The sequence below is a fragment of the Emydura macquarii genome, unplaced genomic scaffold (assembly GCF_026122565.2).
Source record: "Emydura macquarii macquarii isolate MOO-44397 ecotype Brisbane River unplaced genomic scaffold, CSIRO-AGI_Emac_v2 contig_2205, whole genome shotgun sequence".
Classification (NCBI taxonomy): Eukaryota; Metazoa; Chordata; order Testudines; family Chelidae; genus Emydura; species Emydura macquarii.
This window is the reverse complement of record NW_027132342.1, coordinates 9,883,122-9,892,670: the sequence shown is the minus strand read 5'-3', so window position 1 is coordinate 9,892,670 and position 9,549 is coordinate 9,883,122.

Genomic DNA, 9,549 nt, shown 5'->3' with positions numbered 1-9,549 from the left:
TGATGTACAATGTTTTCAAATGTGAACACTTGTATTTCTTGTGGTTGATGCAGCAGAAGTGAGTTTTTAGGAGCAATCCAAACACTGGGAGGGCGGAGGGGACTAACAGATTTTGGAAGGGCCTTCCTACCTGCCAGGGCAGCATGGAAGAAGGCCTGGAGGCATATGTCTGAGCAAGAGAAAAAAGGGGTGTAAGGGCTGATGTCATTGACCAAGTGGAAGTGGAGGGAAAATACAAAATGGAGATCAGATTAGAAGTATGTAGGGGTTGTGTGAAAGCAAGGACGAGAAGTATGAACTCTTTGCATATGGAGAAACAGAGAAGAAGGTGCAGTTTTTTTCTGTTTGTTTTAAACTTTTTACAAGTTATGGAAGTTATGAGGGGGGATTATGCTAAGTGGGGGTGATCTAGCTCAGTAGTTTGTGTTTCTATAGCAACTTTCACTGAAGTAATTCAGAGCAGTTTTTAAATATAAAGTGACTGTTAATTAACAATCCCCCTTCTGTCTGAAAATCTTTTACCTGCTATTGTTACAAGTAACATATAACATGAATGTAACAGAGATTTTTTTTAAATTCCCATATTGCTTTGGTTTGTTTTCTTTGTGATTTGACAGCACTTTGGGTATAATCAATTTCACATTGTTCCTTGCATGATAAATTTAATCAACTGTCCCTGTTTGTGTGAATTTTTCACAAATCAACAGAGGAGAGAAACCTTTTAACATTTTATATGAAAACTGGATTTTGAAAAAGCACCAAATCTGACAGCAAGTCTCAACTACATGTGGACAACCAGAAGCTACTTTTAACTTTTTTTTAAATTGACTACATTTCAAGTTTTACCCTCTCCCTTTATTTAAGCCTTCTACTGTCCCTGTGAATCGGGTAAAGTTTTCAATCTGACTTTCAATCATCTCAGTTAGTGGGTGCAATCAAGAGTGAATATTTTACTGTTATACATTCTGCATATAGGCAACAACTCATAAAGTCAGTACTGCAATATAATAAAATATTTCTTTACCTTTTAACATTGCACTATAAACTTTGCTATTGTAATGAATTTGTTGGGTTTGCCATTCAGTAAATAGTTTTGTTTGGAAACGACAACCTCTAATAAACTTAATTACTTTTGCCTGTGACTTTCATGGTAAAAGTATGGTTACTAAATCTTACATCTTGCAAAGACTTAAGAAGCATTTTAGCACCATGAGCAGTCCCATTGGCAACACATAGGATCAAGGCCTAAAGCCAGGCAGTATCTACTAAAAACTTCCAGGTTACAGCCCAGGTAGTTTACTGTGTGGTTACTAGATGAGTATATCTTGAAAATAGACATGAAATATTTGTCCTACAGAACCAACTTGTCAAAATATTTGATTCATGTTGTAAAACAACATGCCTACTTAGTGACACAGTGTCACGGTGTGATGGAGCATTACAATGTCCAAGATATAGTTGAGAGTCACTCTGAAAACTGGGATTGGCCAGTGGCAAGAGGATAAGGGGCAAAGTCACTTCCATGACCTCAGTTCCAGATGCAGCATCTGGCTCACAGTGAGCTTCTTGCTCCTGTCTAGTTTTCTCTCTGGGATTAACAGAGTCACAGTAGACAAGCAACTTGTCAAAAATCTCACTGTTCAGCAAAATTAGAACCCCGGAGCTCCATGCCTTCCATCTTCTTCTCATGTATCCTGCTCACCAAAGACTAGAACTCAGGCCCTTCTGGCCTGGCCTGCCATTTGATCATATGCCTCTGTACTTATCAGATGTGAGCTAAGGTGGTTTGTGAAAAAAATATTTTACTGAATTTGGCCTTTAATGATAAAAGTACACACTTGCATTACATTAGGTATATGTCTTGGTTGCTAAGCAGATAAATTGAACAATTATATACTATTGTATGGTATTTCAATCAATTTTTCTTCCTGCCAGGAAAAGGATGGTTCATGTGGTTAAGGAAGATAACTTGGAACTGGAGACCTGGTTTTTGTTCCCAGCTTCGTCAGACTTCCTTTCTTTATGCAAGACACTTCTCTTCTCTATGCCTCAATCTCCTCATCTGTTAAAATGTGAATAATGGCCACCTCATAAGGACACTTTGCATCTTAATCCATTAATACTTCTAAAACATTTTGAAAGCTTTGGCTGGATAGCACAGTGCAGTGGGTACCATAAACACTTATTAGTATTTACCTACACCACTGTATTTACCTTTTACTGCAGTATTTTCTCTATCCTGCTTCTCTGGTGAGCCAGGAAACTTATTCCCATTTTACAGATGGGGAAACTGAGGCACAGAGGGAGTAAGGTCCAGATTCAATAAGTTACTTAGGTGTCTAACACCCATTTAAATCATTGGGAGTTGGGAGCTTACATACCTTTGTGGATCTAGGCCTAAACAATTTGCCCATGGTGCTGCCACAGTGAGTCACTGAAAAGCTGGGACTGTAATAAGGACTCAGAACTCCCACTTCCATGTTCTAATCACTAAACTATCCTCCCTCAGGTATCCAGATGTCCCACAACCTAGTACTCTGTTTCCTCAACGGTTACTGCTGTACTAGGGTGCAAGGGCTTTAAAAAAATATTAAGCCTTAGCACACGGATGTATTATGTCTTTTGAAATCTGCAAGATTTTCTGGAGCAGCTCATCTTGCTGTGCTACTTTTCAGTATTCACTATAATCCTAAACACAAAACAAAGTAGTCTGTGGTCTCTTAGATGCCCCGTTATCCCTATTTTAATCAGACATCCCTCCCTCAAGCCCTGGAGGTACTTGATCTTTGGCCCTGACTGTGGATTGATCCTGTAGCATGTTTGTGTATGAAGACTCTTTTGAGGGTTTTTTTTTTAAGCCTTGGTACTTCTCTATTGAAGGAATAAATAATCCCTGTCTCCTGAAAAAACAGTGCAGCAGCTTTTAGAATTTCTGAGTCAGAGGATAAGGAAATGATGCATGATACCAATTTTACCACCTCACTATGGGTGAAATTGTCCCCTCTGCCAAGGACCCATACAAGGCCTATGATCCTTTAAGTCCCACCTAAACACTCAAAATGGGACTTAAGTGATGCACAGGTCCATGCTGGCTTTCTGCCTAGGGCTGAATTTTTACCTTGTGTGATCTGTTTAGAGAATCTTGGATAAAGTGTGCAGAAAGCATTAAGCATTCCAGTTTGCTCTCTCTCTCTCTCACATACACACATTTCAACTGAACTAAATATTAAATATTTCTGATGAATGTTTCTCTTCTTTGAGCTGTAACCAAGATGCAGATCTTGCTGCCTAATTTTGCATATTGCATTAATAAAAACACATATCTTGTTGAACATTCCTGTGTTTCAAAGATTTCAGTAAACACACTGCTGCCTATTACACTGACTAAGCTTTACTACTGAAGCATATCATTGCATATTTTAGCAGAAGTATTTCCATAACATGGGAGGGTGGGGTTGCATAATTTTTGTGATGCAGCTATTGTACTAGGAAGATTTAAACACTTTATAGATGTACTTCGGTAGTCAAGCTGCACTTTACTAAATGGAACATATATCCTACGAGCCTTTTTTATGTGCAATACAAATACTTACAAACAATCACAAGGTCTATCCACCCATTAAGTTGGGAAACCTGTGATGTACCTGGGTTGTCTGCACAGAGATGAATTTCATCTTTAGAGGGTATACTGGTCACTCTGCACTATTTTTCCATCCTAAATAAAGTTAACTTTCATACTACTGCAATATTTGTTGAGGGGAAAAGAGGACTTGCACAAAGAGCAAATAAATGGTAGTTTTATATAATCTAGAGAGGTACAGAGAAAGCATTTTATTGCCTACCTTGTTCACACAATATTAGATCTGCATACAGCTTTGGGAAAAACATGCAATTAGTAAAGGAACTAATTGCATCTTATTTGCATGGAGCAAATGAGGCAGTTTTCCAAACTGATGTTTTCAGTCTTTGAATACATTGAAATAAGGTAACTGAATACAGAAAATATATACTAGAAACTGCTAAAGGTACAAATGTTGATCAGCAGCATGACTAGCAGAGTGCATATTTCATTTGCTAAAGTTTCCACTGAAGTGTTAAAATATGCATAATTTTTAGGACCCATTGAAATAAATGGGTGTGCAGCTGACAGAGTAGATTATATGGTTGATTCAGTAAAATATGAAAGCATGAAACTCAGTCAGTAAAGCTCATGAGCTAACATGCAGTCTAGAGAGCATAGAAACCTTCACTGATTTAAACCAGCAAATCAGAAAAATACAACACTTGAGATATAAAGTACTGTATGCAAATATCTTCTAATCTAGCTGTGATTCTTTTGGGAAGGGAGGTAGTATTTATAAACAGAACTGGTAACATTTAGAGAATAAGCAAAAATGGATTAAATAGCTGCTGCATATACACAACAAAGAAAGGTAGGATTATTAGGGAGCAGGAAAGGGAAAGTGTGATGGAGTGGTAGGACTCAATACCCAGCCAGCACTCTGATCACTTAAACACCAATTAACTCCCCTGGGGTGGACCTGTCTTGCCTAATTAGTGGATTAGAATGGGGTGGAGAAGACTAGTGTGCTAAGTAGCTCATTAATTCACAGGGTAAAAGAAGAAGGCTAGTAGAGCCAGACCCAAGAAAGTTCTGAGTGGAAAGATCACTGCCCTTCACTTGGTAGTTAGCTGAGATGAAACTGATGTCGTCAACTCCTGTATGGATCAGTAAGGGGCTGGGAAGAGTAATGAAATCAACTGCCTTGGAGTGTTTAACAATGAAAAGTGTCTGAATACTCTGTGGACAAAGATGACTTTGCCCTGCCAGAGAGGGCATAAGCTTCTCACAGGGAAAATATTTTAGAATATTGGAGATCTTCATTTAAGTCAGATCACAATGAATATAAGCAAGTGATCCACTTTTCTACATAGGGGATGAATAACTTAACTCTCTATAATTCTACTAGCTGTTTTACACTCCTTAAAAACCTTATTTAGTTAATCTTTTAGGCAAACTGGCCGTGGCTTTTTTAATCCATGATGCAGAAGGTGTAGGAGCTTGAGTACAAAAAATACAAGGTGTCTCTAAGGAGAGGATCGCTAGAGCACCAGAAAGGCAAACTACATTAGCCTTCTAAACAATTACCTTCCAGAGTGAATGATACACCAGTATTTTTTATCCTAGAGAAAAGATCACATCTCCAGAGTTGCTCTGCATACTGGTTATGCAATTCCTTTGACCGAGTATCCATTAGGAAATCTACCCAAGAATGTACGAAGAGCGCTGAAAGCTTGCTGCTTTCATCAGCAGAAATTGGTCCAATAAAAGATATTACCTCACCCACTTGGTCTCTCTAAGAGCATATATTAGGAATAAAGGATTACATTTGGAACTTAGTTCAGGATCTGCTTTTGATTTCAGCACATATTGTTGGTTTCGGGGTTGAGAAAGTTCAGGATGTATCTTTAATAATTCAGAGTCATTTGAATGTTGCCAAAGTTCTTTTCCCACAATTTTTCCATTTGCCTCTATTTCAAGTTGCATGCAAAGTTTTGTACTTAGTTCAATATTTTAAAGTATGTGAAGAGGTCATTATAAATAAGCATGTCAATGGAACTATGTTTGAAACGTCACAAGATAATGGTCTCCTCTCACTCCATACATATACAGGGCAAAGGTCTCCTATTGTCTTATGTATGTTGAGAAAAACCAGAGACATCTATTTTCAAACTAGGAAACCATTATATAGGACTGGTGTTCTATTATGCATAGATCTAGCTGTACTAAACGATAAGCCCCTTACATACAGTTGACAATATTACAGTTACAATACTTTTTTTCTGTTATATCAAGTGACTGACAGGTTTTATTGAGTCCGGACTGTGCTATTTAACTGATGCTACTGACTTGCTTCAGAACATTTTAAAGAGCAGATGTAGTGTATCTTCTTGAATTGAAGACTGGCTTATGCATGGAAGTAAAGATTATTTTATTTGTATGTAAGCTAAATTGACTGGCTGCAGGCTGATTTCTCCCTTATGCCCCCTGGACATGAGTGTACGTGAAACAATCTGACTGGCAGAGAATCCATTCAGTACCATAAGGCTGGCCCCAGCATGGGTGAAACATTGCTGATAGCTATAGCTAGTAGCTAAAAGAGTTCTAGCACAGACCACTTTGGACAGGGTTGTAAAACTGCCATAGATTTGATTGCACAGTTTTAAGAAGAAAAAAAATCCTTAGGTTGTGGTCAGGAGGTATTACGAGGATGGCCATGAAGTTCTCTGTGTTTGCAAGCAGTCATAACCCATCTCCCATGAGATTTCAATCTGCCAAATGCACATTCAACAACCATTCTATACCTGATGAGAGTGTAAACAAACTGTCTTTTGCCAAGACCTCTATCAAAGTACAGTTTATAAGTACAGGCCATAAGAGGTATGCAGCATCCCCTCAAATAACGGTGGCACAGTAACTCCGTTTGTGAGTGTCATTTGGTGGGAATAATGCCCCAGCCTGTCCATGAATTAAGATTCCTGATCAGCAAAAAACATCATGAACTTCTCCAGTGTGATCTACATTGACATTAACAGAATGACCTCTGTGATCCATGAGGGCCTGCATGACAATGGAGTAGTACCCTTTGCGGTTTATGCAACTATGTGCTCCTTGAGGGCAAACTATAAGCACGAGTCACATAAATGGCCCCAGCACAATTTGGAAACCTTATTCTCTCAAAGACAGCAATTACTTCAGGAATATCTTTTATGCTGGTCACCTTGGGATAAACCATATGCCTGATTGCCTCAGAAACCTTCGCTACCACCACTCTACCCTCAGTCCACTTTCTAATACCAAACTGGCTGGCAATGGACCTGTAGCCATCTAGGGTAGCCAGCTTCCAGAGTTACAGTAGCCTGCTTATGGACCGGCATGGCCACCCTCATGTGTGTCTAAGTGGGAGGGACAGGGCAAGATGCTCACAAAGTTCCAAAAATGTAACTTTCTTTATAAAAAATTCTGTACCCATTGCTGCTCACCTCGGGTCTGTATGACGATGTTACCACCACTCTGCTCCAGAAGCGCCAGTCTACATAGGAGCAGCAGCCTCAGCCAGTTTGACTCTGCCATGTGCATCCTCCTCCATCATAAACTCTGTCAGGTGCCCTTTGGTGGATCAGAAAATTGTGCCACCAGTGTCTCATGGAAGCTCTTCCCATTCCCTGACACAGGAGTGAAAGTGCAAGTGAGTTCTTCAAAAGGCACCTCCTCCATGTTGCTCACTTCAGCTGCTGGAAGTGCACAGACCAAAATGACTGCTCAGTGGGCTGTGTTGTTCAAACTTCCTGTAATGTGTAGGGTGGACAGTCAAGTTTGCCCACACTGCACCACAGTCAAAGAGCTAGTGGCCACATTTTGGGAGGGCACTAGGGAGTCGGGGAAATGGTTGGTTTGACTGCAGTCTGTGTGCTGCAGCTTGGACACCAGAGTTTCAGGTTCAAGCCTAGGTTAGAAAATTCTTAACCGAGGGCTGACAATCAGTGCAGACACTCAAGCTGTGGGTTCTCTAACACAAGGTCAGATGACTTGAGTCCTACTGACTCATCTTACAATGCAGTGTAGACATACTCCCAGAGGCCTCAGCAATAAGTTTCACTTAGAGGTATGTCAACTACAAGCATGCTAACCTGGAGTGATCCATGCAAGTAAAAGTGTTTGATGTATATGACTGCTTCAGGGAAATACTTCCACACACAGCACTTCAACTCTTATAAAGGCAATATATGCCAAAAAATATATGCCACTCTGTCTCTCATAGCAGTTCAATATTAGATCAAAATTTTCTGGAAATCAAGGTTGAGATTAACTGTAATTTCTTAGTGTGAAAACAAATTTTTTATAGATGTTTGTGACTCAATTCAAGAATGTCACCTTGCCTTTTAAAATGACTGATGGTTGTGGATTTGGTATTCTCTAGCCCTAGAAAATAAAAGATTTTAATTGACCTGTCTTTCCATCTGGCAGCAAGCCTCATGTGTATATAAGGAGCTTTTTCATATCTCTGGAGAAAGCGATCAAACTAGTAGAAACTCATCTAATTTAGAAACTTGAAAAACTTGGACAAATTATACTTTGAACTCCCATGAAAGAATGCTTACATAACCCTACAGCATTTGTTATGTAAATATTCCCATTCCTACTAAAAAATCTTTTCCTACATCAAAATGGGTAAAGAACACTATAGGGAAACACTCATTTCTTGAGTCCCTTAATCTAATGAGACTTCTTATAACAGTAAAAAAGTTGTCCATCACAATTACTTTGTTAAATATGAATTTATCATGTGGTAAATTTTAATTTCAAGAAGTAAATTGCATTTTCTTTACAATATGCTGCTGCTAATGATTCAATCATATAAAGGTTCTTTACAATGATACTGTTACTCACAATCATATCACTATGAGTGGAGCAGCAACTTGCATTAACACCAAAATGTGTGGGGTGAAATCTTGGCCTCAGTAAAGTTAATGGGAATTTCACCAGTGAGTTCAGTGGGACCAGGATTTCACTCCTGGGTTTTACAGCTTTAGCCATTAAAGTCACAGTATTTTGTAAGTGTGATAAATCTGAAACTTCAATAGGATAGAGCGAGTCAAGAGAATGTGTTCCTGCTGGATGATTAAGTAGGCCCTGGACTATTTTCAGGTAGAGGATCAGTTCTGGACAATGGCTCAAAAGGACTTAGACATCAGGAAAACCAACTGAACAATGTAATGTAATTGAGCTGCATTAATTGATGTGCAAGAATCTACTTCTCCAGTAGGAGTAATTTTATTATTATTTTTAATTTCTACAAAAACAAGAGAGTAGATTTTGATGTAAGGCAAGCAGATTTTATGCCTGCGCTGGTACATTTCAATGACAATTTAGCAAGCCTGTTTTAAATTTATATGGAATAAATCTATTGAAGTATCTTGAAAGCATTCATTAGAACAGGGCAAGTAATTTACATTAGCATCCTTAAATAAGAGTACTTTTAAATCTCAAAAATATGCTTAACCATGATAGCAGAGTGCAATTTTAAAGTGAAATGAATATTTAAGAGAATAAAAAGTCAAAGCTGGCTTTTGATATACAACCAAGTAATATAATAGTGGTATCTGGTCTCAAATATAGAAGTTGACAACATTTTTTTGCAATTGCTGCAGAAGGTATTGAAGTACAAAATGCAGCTTTTAAACTTGGCACTGCAAGATCTGACTACAGCACAATATGAGAAAGTATTTTAACTACCTGCTTCACAGATTCTAAAGAATCAGCTGTTTTTCAATCAAGAACATCTAGTAGTTATTCTTTGAATTTTACTATTTACTCATTCAGGACAGTTGGGTTCAAATTTTTCAAAAGGGCTGTCAAAGTTTTTAGGGTTCAATTTTCGATATAGCTCATTCTACAATATTCAAAAATAATATTTTAATCAAAGTACTTTCCTTCAGGTATAACCATTATGCTTGTTGCACACTGAAAAATGCTTGATACTGGAA